Source organism: Xyrauchen texanus, chromosome 29 (assembly GCF_025860055.1).
Source record: "Xyrauchen texanus isolate HMW12.3.18 chromosome 29, RBS_HiC_50CHRs, whole genome shotgun sequence".
Taxonomy (NCBI): Eukaryota; Metazoa; Chordata; class Actinopteri; order Cypriniformes; family Catostomidae; genus Xyrauchen; species Xyrauchen texanus.
Genome location: NC_068304.1, coordinates 19625824 through 19638603, shown reverse-complemented (window position 1 = coordinate 19638603; position 12780 = coordinate 19625824). Strand labels below are relative to the sequence as shown.

Sequence of the window (12780 nt, the reverse complement as noted above, 5' to 3'; positions counted from 1 at the left end):
GGACCACACCCCTAAATGCATTGAAGCAACTGCCATGTGATTGGTTGATTAGATAATTGCATTAATGAGAAATTGAACAGGTGTTCCTAATAATCCTTTAGGTGAGTGTAATTTTAACTTTTGTCAAAACTCTGCAATATGTTTAATCAAGCATTTTTTTTTTTGTAAAATTTTTCATCTTTAATCTAGTAACTGGGTTAAGGGAGATGAGCCTTTTAAATCCAAGGTCCGAAACGACTGAAAATGGTTGGTTGTCAGTGGCAATCATTTCAATGTTAGCTGCATCAATCTGTATCCTTCATACTGTCTTGCTTTCAAAAAGTTGACACTGATGGCTGAGAAGGATCTTTCGGTCCTTTTTTTTTTCTTTTCTCCTCTTCACTGACTGCTGGATGGTTGTGCTTGAGATGACTCAACATGATGGTGGAATTTGTACAGATATTGATGCCCCATGCATATTATTTTGTCAGATATTACACAGTGCTTTTCCTGGCGACACTTCAGTAAAATACTCCCACATTGGTACTTTCTTTAAAGCCTTTGCCATCTGAAAATAATTAAAATATGAATATTACAGGTCAAATGTGTGAACATCTAATTGGTAAGTAACACTTTACAATAAGGTAAATGCATTAACAAAAGTTAAAATATATAACAGAAATGTTTTAAATGTATTTAGTAAATGTTGAAATTAACATCAACTAACAATGAACCAGTACGTACACAGCATTTTACACTTTTTACATGCCTTAGGGTTTATCTTCTCATGAAAAGCATGCGTTAAACACTCTTTATTATCTTAAAACCAAGACAACGATCACTCCACTTCTGGTAATGGGGTCTTTAATGTGAAACTAGGGCAAACAAATAAATTAACTGCAATGTCTTATTGATTTTTTAACGATTCTATAAGATTCAGTTATGTTTTTTTGTTTGTATTTTGCGCTGTTACACTCGTTTAAATTCTCCATGAGAAACTCATCACACACACACACACACACACACACACACACACACACACACACACCGATCATCTAATCAAAATGACAAAAATATGTATAACTGTGAGGATAACATTTTTTATTTAAATCAGATTTTATATTTATATGTTTCTCTTGACTGCATGAAGATATTTTTCTCAAATCACTCACTACCTTTAAATATACATCTTAGCTGGCTAAAGTATAAACATGCCTGGATATAAACTAATGCAAATAGATGGTAATCAATTTTAATATTCCTCACATCTAAACATTTGAGTAGGACTTGCGTGTTTTTGTCACATTGTTAGCATCCTGTCAGATTGTCAGCAAACATACTGCTGTTCTCGAGTAATGCAGCATCTAGTCAAGAAAATAATTATTCTATAATGATATGACAACATATATTGTACTGTATACATACCTTTTAGTTGTTGGTGTTTTAGATCTGCATTGTTCAGCTCCGTTCAGTGTTCCACTGCATTCAATGTGCAGTCTCACGAGTCAAAACAACAACCACGAGGCATCAGTGATAGTTTTTATTTCGCCTCTAGAGGCCGCATACTGAACAATGACAATGCACCCTTGGTACACACAATGGGATGTAATGGGATATACAGTTGAAGTCAGAAATTCACACTTAGGTTGAAGTCATTAAAACAGATTTTTTAATCATTCCACAGATTTAATATTTGCAAACTATAGTTTTGGGTAATCATTTAGGAGATCTAGTTTGTGCATGACACAAGTAATTTTTCCAACAATTGTTGGAATTGAAAACATGTCCAGATGCACTCTAACTTTCCAAACAGCTTCAGGTAATGTAGATCACAAAATATAATGGAATTATAATGCAAAAATGCAAAATAAGGAAATACAGAAGCACTGTCATCGTGAAATAAAGCAGAGCCAGATCTGGCATTCCACTTAGGCAAAACCTGCAAGTCAGAGCATCTAAAAAGCAAATAACCTGGCATTATATCTTCAATGCATCCTTTATTAAAGTTCAAATTATAAGGAAGTGCATCATAAACAAACTACAAAAATGGCATTTCTCTGTGCGTTCAGTGCCACGTCTATGAGCGTGTGAAGGGGGAAGAGATTGAAACTGACCCCGACTGAGGCACCCTCTGGCGCGGGAACACTCGTCCCTCATGTAGCTAGATTAATAACGTAATGGATTGAAACATATTGAATCATAATATACTGTAGCCTATGTGTCACGTGTATCTTATTGTGAAGTGAATCTGCGATACACAGCTCTATTAAGAAGATTGTTTTTGTGAGTTAAAGATGGATCGAAGTGAAAATAAAGGTGAGAGTGTAGTCTTAGCCAATTATACACTGCAACAAAGTTTTTGATCAGTCTTTGATAAGTCTTTTCCAAAAATAATATCAAAAACTCCTTTAAAACAATGTACATTTACATTAATAGCTATACTGTAGAAGAACATTCTTTTTTGGAGAATGTTGAATACAATATTTATTATTTAAATATTGAAAAATATCTAAAAACAGCCTATTTAAAACAAGATACATTTACCTGAGAAACAAAATATAAGATATTTAGACTTTCTTTAAGAGAATATGTGGAAAACAAGACAAAAACTCTTGATTACATTAGGTTTTGTTTTTTTTGCAGTGAATCTTTACTGAATTAAACTTAATTAAACAAAATTCCCTGCACAGCTGCTATATTTCGCAATTTCTCCATGCTGACATAGTGCTGTTTAGGCAGAGTAAAGTTTGCATATGTGCCTTAAACAACCAAATGCATTTACACTTGACCAAGTCTTGCCTGGAATGAGTCTCAAACCACCTCTGGAGATGGGTAGAGTGATCTTAGATTAGTCTCAAATCTGTCTTGGAGGGCATTTACACTTGGTCTTTTCATGACCTGTAAAAATGCCTGATATGACCAAGAGTGAATAGAAAACCCCCACTATTAACACACCGCCAAACAGACTGCATCTGCATGACCATCTTCAATACACTTGTTCCAATTTGGCCTCTAAATTCAAAAGGGAAACAGAAGCTTTTCTATCTGAAGACAAATAGGGGGAAATGAAGCAGAATAAGCACACTTCATTAGCAATTCTATCCCATCCATTATCTCCTGCTCCAAGATATCTTCTTGATGCACAGAGTCCATTAGAGCTCTATGCCGTAACTCTATATGCAGAGAGCACTGGGCTGGGCTACTAAGGTAACCTTCAGCTACTGTATAATAGGGACGTGCGAGACTAGTCAACTAAACAGTTCTGATGCTACTAGTCAACACTGGAATTAAGTCAGTTAACATTTCCCCCCATTAAACTCATCAACATTTATACACAGTTATGCTTGTCTTCGTATTTTTAAAGCAGCTGCGATTAAGTCATTAAGGTTACATATTTAAATAGAATTAATAATACAAATATTATTAAAAAAAAAATAGGATATCTGGAGCAGATACAAAGTTTAATTTCACCTCAGGCTGCATGTGCTTCTTCCCTCTCTCACTCGTGGTGCGCACAGTAAAATGTCCTCTCGCTAGACAAGCAAACTCAGCAAAGTAGTTATGAAATCCTTTCGGTAGAGGTGCGGGAATCGAATTTCCAAATGTTTGAAAGTCCCTATTTGAGTATTCTTTAAATGTGTGCATGCTTGCATGTTATTTTTCCGCTGTGCAGGCTTTTTCAAGAGCAGGATACAGCCTCAGTTGACCATGTTGACGTGTTAATTTTACTCATCAAAAAATATATGCTTTTGAGCAAGTAGCTTTATTTTAATGAGCTTTTTTTAATTTGCTGATTAAGAAGGCCATTTTCAACGAGGTGCCGACTGCTTAAAATGTTAAACAATCTTTTAATCTGTGTGCACAACACGTCAGGTTTAGAATAAATCAAGTTGATTGTAGGTTACATCACAGGCCTATTTTTTCTATCCTATAGCTACTTTTCTTTTTCTTTTTTTACATTGTAACTGTTATTGGTTAATGTTCTTTACCGAGCAGCTGTCATATTACATCAATGGCTAATGCACGACTGCAAGTCATTAAAAACGTGAAACTTTTCAGAGCATATTTTTTCTCTCGAAGATTTCCCTTACCCTACATGATAATTATTTTCAACAATGTCCTGACTGTTTTAATAAGTTACATTTACTTGGTGAATTTCATTCAGAACAGGCTAAGTTGCTCTACGTTGATTCAGTGAATGCGTGTCATGTTCTATATTTAAATGTAAAATTATCATAATTCAAGGCCAGCATGTCGCAGATAAAAGCCCCTTTTCAGTGGAATTTAGTGTCGGATTTGGAATAGATGTTTGGAATGGGTCGCATTTTTTTTTTTTTTACCGTTTTCAGAAGTTTGGCTTCTTTTTAGACTAGTAGACTTCAAAATTTTCATTTAAAAGTCAGTGAAATTAGTCCTTCTACACATCCCTACTGTATAACCATCATCAGACTGATGCTGTGGGCAAGCAGGTTAGATCTAGACATAATCATGATAAGGCATTTTGAGTATTAGGGCATGCATTTCTATTTAAGTATGTGGAGTGCAGACAGGGGGTGGAGAATTTGCATCTTGAAAATTCAAGAGCTATTATGCAGTCAAAGTGAATAAGTGCTAATAAACGACACCCACTCTGTCTGATGTGTGACCAAACAGGAAAAGCTTCACAGGCCACAACTGTCAATCAAGAGACATGTCAAATCTGCAAGCATGCTATAATGTACTGTACTGAAAACTACAGAATCTATTCTGGACACTATGCAAATAGTTTAAAATGTATAAAATACATAAAATAAAGCTTAGCAAAACAAAAAACAAAGTAGCCCAAATATTAAAATGACAATTACTCTATGAGAAGCAATTGCATCATCTAAATACAAAACAGGCTAATCTAGAAATGCAAAGTTCAGTACCAGTATTGACATGGAACACTGAGGGAGAGAATGTGAAGACTGAATACACTCAGTTCAGTGCACATACACAAGCTCATACACACAACATAAACAATCAGGCTTCTTGTTTGCTACAGTTGGAAAGATGGTCATCACAATTATGACTGTAGCTTTTAGTTAGTAGGCATATTGGTGGCACACGAGGGCAGGGAGAAAAGTGGTGTGTTATAGTGAGAAAAAAGGGTAGAGAGAAGGATAGCTTAGCTAAATGGGATAGAGAGCATGAAATGGCATGATTTCCTGCTCAATCCTCCTGTTTCAACTACTGTAAACAGAGTCAGGTTACTTCACAATTACTCTGAAGCTGTGGAGTCTACTTTAAAGACATGATTGATATCAATATTTATCACAATATACATTTGCACATGTTTTTTTTTAATTTCCAAGTTGGCAGAAAGAAAAAAAAAAAGTCTAAATAATATCTACAAAACTGCATTGGGGCCCAGAGACAGCACCAAAGCAGTGGGGTCTGAGGTATCTTCTACCAAAATATACAAATATTTTATAGAGTTTATCAATCCAGTTGGATTTGAATGTTAAAAGACTATCTATTAATTTTGAAGTATAATGACAGCAGTCCAGTATTTTTACATTCAGATTATATATTTTTATATTTCTTTACATTCAAATTAGAGCAGTCAAATTAAAATTCGAATTTCGATTATTCGTCTAATAATAATTAGAAAAAAAAATGCACATTCTGTAGGTGTGTCAGGATACGCATGAGATATGATGTTGAAGTAGCTGACGCGGTTTGTTTTTGTTTGCATATCCAGTTCAACCCATTAGATGTGGCACGGCTGCGTTGATAATTTGAAAAATGCTGAAAAAGAGAGTGAGGACTCTGGGTCGGAGAGGATCTTCCACCGAAACATCTTAAAAGTGTTGTGTGGCACTTCTTCGGTTTCTGGAGTATCGAAGGTGAGATTGTTGACAAAACCAATGTCATTTAGTGTGTAAGAAACCATTGCTATATCACTCCATCCCTCATCCCGAAGAGTTTTCTCGTGAATGTCATGACGAGGCCATTATTAAAACAGTCCAGGGTATTACTGGCACATCGGTCAGAGCTGAGCATGAGTTTTCATCAGCTGGAAATATTGTCAACAAAAACGCTCAGCCCTTGCTGCAGATCAAGTTGACCGTCTGGTGTTTTTGACAAACAATATGTAGATGTATGAGTGTTTTCCACATTACTGATGCTCTTCCACTTATATGCACTTTTGTTACCTCAATTTCCTTGCGTGCACATTTAGGAAGTTATATTTGATCTATGAACGATTGTTTAAAATGTAATGCACTTTAAACAAAGTCATTTCATTTCAATAAAAAATGCGATGCTTGATTTGGATTATATTTGCTCATTGCGCTCACTTGACCCTATGTTGCTTTTGCCTTCTGGCCGGTGCTACAGAGCACTGAGCACCAGAACATCCAGGCACAAGAACAGTTATTACCCACTCCTCCATAGTGCAATAATGTAAATACATAACACATGTACATATGTAAATTCACATATTTAATTCAATAACTATACATACCCCTACCTTGCACATATATTACCCCTTGCACTTGTACATACAGTGCATCCAGAAAGTATTCACAGCGCTTCACTTTTTCCACATTTTGTTACGTTACAGCCTGATTTTTTTCATTTTTAATAAATTTGCAAAGATTTCAAACAAACTTCTTTCATGTTGTCATTGTGTGGTATTGTTTGTAGAATTTTGAGGAAAATAATTAATTTAATCCATTTTGGAATAAGGCTGTAACATAAAATGTGAAAAAAGTGAACACCATTATGTTATATGTCCTATTATTTGCATGTTTATTTATACTCTTATCTTGTTTTATATTCTGTCTCACTGTAATGTTCTGTGTGCACTTGGTTCTCCTATCACTTGGCAATAAAGCTAATTTTGATTCTTCAACCAACTGCAAATTACACTAATTACAGTAATCGATAGGGGAGGTGCTTAAACAGATCTTTACGGGTAGACAACAACAAAAACCTTAAAGCACAATTCAGTCCTAATCTAGCCGGCAACAATGATGCAACCGTACCATATCCATGCAAACCAGCAGCTTGGTAAACACAACAGAGTGATGATCACGCTGCCAATTCAATGCGTCTGCGAGCAAGGAAGGTTAACATTTAATTCCATGCATAGCAAAGACACGGGCATTGATGACATGAACATTCTTTGTTTCAAAGCAATCTCATCCATAAGCATATCTGATATTACCGATTTAGCTGGTCAGTCCTGTTTGAGACAGTCGGTCTCATTTGATTCAATGGCAATTAACGAGGCCGCAACCTCACAAATACAATACAAACAACCCACAAACAGCATGCTGCACGCATCATATTATTAAGAGAGACATAAACTGCAATTGTCACGTTACTACACTTATAATAGCAGCACTTTGTAGCTTAATATAAACAGTGTTTGTCTCAGTTAGTACACAGAGAAGACTAGCCAGGCTAATAAAGGCTACATGTACCAAATAGCAGCGTTTTAGATCACTTATAACTTAGACACTTCGTGACTTTATATGAACCACACCTGCAACTGTAATGTATTAACAGAACAATAAGCATACACAAGAGGTGTTTTAAAAAAGACAGTAAAAGGTTAGATAGCATGGTCGGCTAACCGCTGTCCGCTAAACCCAGTAAAATCAACAACAGAGCCATTATCCTCGAACGAGGGATTTAAAGTCACCGCTTACCTCTAGAGAAATATCCTTATGCTGCAAAAAATTAACAATAAAAAATGTAATCCAATACACGTCGATCCTCGTTGGGTTATAAGTCCGTTAATCACTGAAATGTTTGTGTTCCAACATTCACTAAAAAAGGAGACGCTGCGGTCGCCCGGCAGTCTCGGTCTCGCGCGCTAACTGGAAGCTGTCGAAAATGTATTTTTACACGAGAGCTGCTCATTGGGGCTACGTGAACGCGCCTCCGTCTAACATCACTCAGACACATGAACGCGGGAAGGGGACGTTGGGTTAACAGACAACAATTAGACGATTTATTTGAAAGTTCTTCTGTCTGCGAGGATGCAGGCAACAGAAATTGTGTTGATGATTCTAGATAGCGCAATGAATATATTGAATATCTTACAGTCTATTTATTTCAATGGATTGCATAATCCCAATAGGCCCACCATGTGAGCAACTGTCAGTCTGTTAGTGATGTAAAAGGGATAGTTCACCCAAAAATGAAAATTCTCTCATCATTTACTCTCCATCGTGATATCCCAAGCGTGTATACTTTGTTTCTTCACAAGATCACATTTGAAGAAAAATAGAAAAATATCTTAGCTCAAACAGGCCTTAAAATGCAAGTGGATGGTGATCAGACATTTGAAGCTCCAAAAATCACAGACAGTCAGAATAAATGTCATCGATATGATCCCAGCGGTTAAATGAACGTCTTCTACAGCAATAGATTGCTTTATGTGCAAAAAAAGATCAGTATTTAAGTACGTTTTAACTATAAACCATCGCTTCCGGTAAGTTTCACAAGAGAGTGGAGTGCAGTCTCATGTATTTGCATTGCCATGTTACAGATGTAATCTTGCGTTCTCCTCTTGGTTGAGACATCCAGGAATGCAAAAAAAAAATATATATATATATAATTGTGAGTAAACATACAGATAGAAATACATATCTAAACCAAAACCAGTGAAGCTTATGTACAGCGTTTCTCCTACTCAGTTGTAAACAGCACCGCTCTTCCGTGTGTGTCGCACATGCGTCAGTTCTCGCGTGTCTCATGTGCCAACCCGATTACTTCAAACCACATACTGTACCTATGGAAGCCTGTTTCCACCACATAAAAAAATAAATAATAATAAATCTAGCACATGATTAATTATTTTGAGATAATATCTAAATATTTTGAGATATCTTATTATTTTGAGATAAAATCATTATTTTGAGAAATTATCTAATTATTTCAAGATAATATCTAAAATGTTCGAGATAATATCAATATTTTGAGATACTATCCCATTAATTTTAGAAAATAATTAAAAAATTTAAGTCTATCCAGAACAATCAAGCACAGCATGCAAAGGTAGCCATTGCCCTTGCCACATCAGCAATCCTGCGCATCAGAGGAGAAAAGGTATATGCTATCCCCTTACTGGAGTTAAAAATGCAATATTGACTAATATAACTAATCTTATAGTGTCACCCCTGGATAGACCTCAATGATTACATCCATTGTCACATTCATTCTCTGTTCTTAGGGATATATGTATACCTTGAGGCCACTTCTAATAAAGTGATACCACTGAATACTAACTCAATGATTTTAGAGATATAATGTGATTATTTTGAAATGGAAATGGTTTAAATGTTGTGATATAATCTCTAAACATTGAGATATTTTCTTTAAATAATGAAATATTTTCCTGAAATAATGAGATATTATCTCAAAATAAGGAGATTGGTTCTCAAAATAATGAGCTGTGTGCTAGATATGTATTTTATTTGATGTGGTGGAAAAGGGCTTTCATACATACAGCTGCTGACTGAGCAATGGTTTAGAGTTAAAAAGTATTTATATTTATTTATTTTTGCACCAAAGTGATCGTGCCACTTTAAAAGACATTCATTTAACTGCTGGAGTCGTATCGATGACATTTATGCTGACTGTTAATTCTTTTTGGAGCTTCAAAAGTCAGATCACCATCCACTTGCATTTTAAGGGCCTACTGAGCTAAGATATTTTTCTTCAAACGTGTTCTGCTGAAGAAAGAAAGTCATACACACCTGGTATATCACTAGGGTGAGAAAATTATGAGAATTAAAATTTTTGGGTGAACTATTCTTTTAATTAGCCTAAAAGGCTGTGACGGTGTAATTAAGCAACACAAGTCTATTTGTTGCTGTGTCTACTTAAAGGTTTTTAAATTATTTATTGACTGAGGACTCCAGAGAGTTCCCTGTCTAGAATGAACAGGGATACCTTTACCTGCAATTGGGTACCTATCATATTTCAGATGATAACCACCATAAAGTGTTCTACATGTTTATTTTTAAGTGATTCTTTAACACAGAAATGCTATTTCTAGGCACCAAAAGGGCCTGCAGCTGTCCCATTAGATGTGGAAAAGTGCACACACCTTTTATTAGCACAACAATTCACAGGAAAATAATTGGCAAAACTACAGGGAAAATAATTGAATCAAATACAAGAAACACAACAAAGTGACTAAAAACAACTATGAGACAAAAGGTAGAACAAAAAACAGCAAGTTGTGTCTTGCCAATTATATATTTATATTTATTTCAATTAATAAATTATTGCTTTTTTCTTATTTTTTTTTGTTGGAAAAAAGAAAACAAACAATTACACTGTTGTGTTTATTATTCAATAAATCAGATCTAATAACCTATTTGAATATTAGTGCAGAATTTTAACGTGTGTGTGTGTATATAGTATTAATATCATATCTCTCTATGTATCTATATCTATATATATACACACACTGTGTATAAATACGTACATAAATAGTCATATGTGTGTGTTTGTTTGTGTGTATGTATCTGAATTGTAAAACAGAGACTTCCATTGCTGTCATTCCATTGTACATAATTTCTGTAACTATTCTGACCTTTTTATATGGTGCTGATATGTTCTTTTTAATGTCATGAATTTAACAAAGACAAAATCAGATATGTGCATACAACAGTATTAGCTGTAACTTAAGATTCTGTTTGTTCCATATTTTAGGTCCAGAGTTACAGACAATAAGAAAACAACACTTATTAACTTTTCCATGCATCTATCAGACATGAAACACATTAGCAGTCTCATCTGCATTAGTAAGAGGTAACTACTGTATTTATCTAAATTGCATAAAACAGGTGTTGGAAGTAAATGAGATCCTGGCAACAACCTTTGTGCAAATAGAGCCAAAACTCAAAGAAGCACAACTCGACCCGATAATTACAAAGTGACATAATTTTAATGATGTCACTAAGGATGAAACTTCACCAGTGTAGCAGTATATAGATAATGACTAATTATGAATCATTAGGTTTCATCTTCATCTTTGGTCTTGCACATCATGGACAAATATTAATATTTCTTGAAAAGTAAAAACAAAAAATGTGATAGTGACTAGACTTTCACTGTAAATTAGCCCTGTGTTCTTTTAAGTCTCCACATTTGCCAACTCAGCTACTGAGAGGAAATAACATCATTTACAGCTCTGCAGCAGATGGAGGAATAGGAGTGGCCCCTCCCTTAGCCACGGGAGCAACAAGTGTGCCACACTAAGGATACAAAACAGGATTTAGTCACACATATTAGTCTATTTTTCTCTCTGCCTTAGAGCAGACCACCATATTAAAATACCAGAGCACTCCGGATCTCACTAGATCACTGACAACTGCAGCCTGAAACTGCCCTGTCAGCAAACCCCTTAATGCAGACATACTTTACATTATTGAAAAATTGCTTCATTTATTTCTGTGAGATGAGTTAAATCCTCATGTTGTTCCAAAACCATGTTTCTTTTTTACTTCCATGGAACACAAAATGACATAATAGGCATAATTTTCATTCTCTGTCACCATTCACTTTCATTGTACGGAAAGATGCAAAGGAAGTGATTATTTATGACATCCTAACATTCTGCCTCGCAACTCCTTTTATGTTCACAGAAGAATGAAAGTCATATGATTTTGGAACAAAATGAGTGTGAGTATTATGATAATTTTCATTTTCAGTTACTCTGTATGAAGAAAATGTTTCAATATTGTTGCAACTTTTCAATACAAACAGTGCTTAAGTATAGATACCAAATATGAAACTGGCCTCTGTAGTCAGTCAGCGTTTGATCTTGCTCAGCTTCTATTTGCATACTATGGGAATAGTCCATCGCCACAAACTATGGAACTAATATTATCCACATTCCCCAAATATTCTCAGCCTCCTTGCTAATGATAATCTGTGCTAACAATGACCCTATTCAATGAGGTCTACCAGAACTAAATGTTTCCATGCATACTTTTGCAATTTATGAATGAATTACTACATTTCTTCTTGCTTCTGTTCAGTTAGTCTTGCTTCCTTTAAGTGAAAGGTTACAGTTAAAGATTAAATGGGAATATATCTTATCACTGGAAATAAAAGCAGATGAGTGTTGCAGGGTCAGTTTAAACCAATGGGTACGGAGGGGGGAGATTACTTTGACTATGCAAGCACATTGTCCAAACAGAAGGAGCGAGAGAGGAAGATGGAGGCTGTGGAAATGTAAGTAAAGTTAGGGAAACAAGCGGGAAATTTTGTGGGAGTAGAAACTTTGTGTTCCTGAGAATGCTGAGCTTTTCTGGAATGTTGATGGTATTTGAACCGCCCGACCATGACCGAATAAATAAAGATTTCTCTCACCATGTTCAGCAGAAAAAGGGACAGATGGGGGAACAGATGGGAGACTAGACTGATGATTTCAGCTTTTCTTTAAGCTTTATGTCTTTAAGCCCCCATTTTCTTTTCTAAAAACTTTTAGACTCAAGTCTAAACAATACAAAAGTTTGATTAATGCTAATATACTTAAATTACAACTGATTACAACCTAATACAAAGTGCCATTCATACTAAATTGATCCGCAATATTGACTAAGAATCTACAAGAGCCGAATAAATTAACAAAGTGAACCAGAGCAATTCGGTAGAAAATACCAATTAGGCCTACATAATCACTAATCCAAAGTGATGATAGCTCATTTTCTATGCAGAACTTGAGTAAACACTATATAAAAGCATCAAGTGTTCATCTTTATTTCTCAGTTAAAAAAAGCCTTGTTCTAAGCTTTGCCAGAAGTC

The 12780-nt window shown here is 35.2% G+C and overlaps 1 protein-coding gene across 1 annotated transcript in view; it reads right to left on the bottom strand.

Annotated features, from left to right (window-relative positions):
- The window catches only part of LOC127622962 (E3 ubiquitin-protein ligase Siah1), a 44662-nt gene extending 36849 nt beyond the window's left edge, over positions 1-7813 (bottom strand). Inside the window, exon 1 of the mRNA XM_052097169.1 lies at positions 7662-7813. The gene's annotated coding sequence lies outside the window, so the exon portion shown is untranslated. The remainder of the gene's footprint in view (positions 1-7661) is intronic.
- Positions 7814-12780: the final 4967 nt, after the last annotated feature.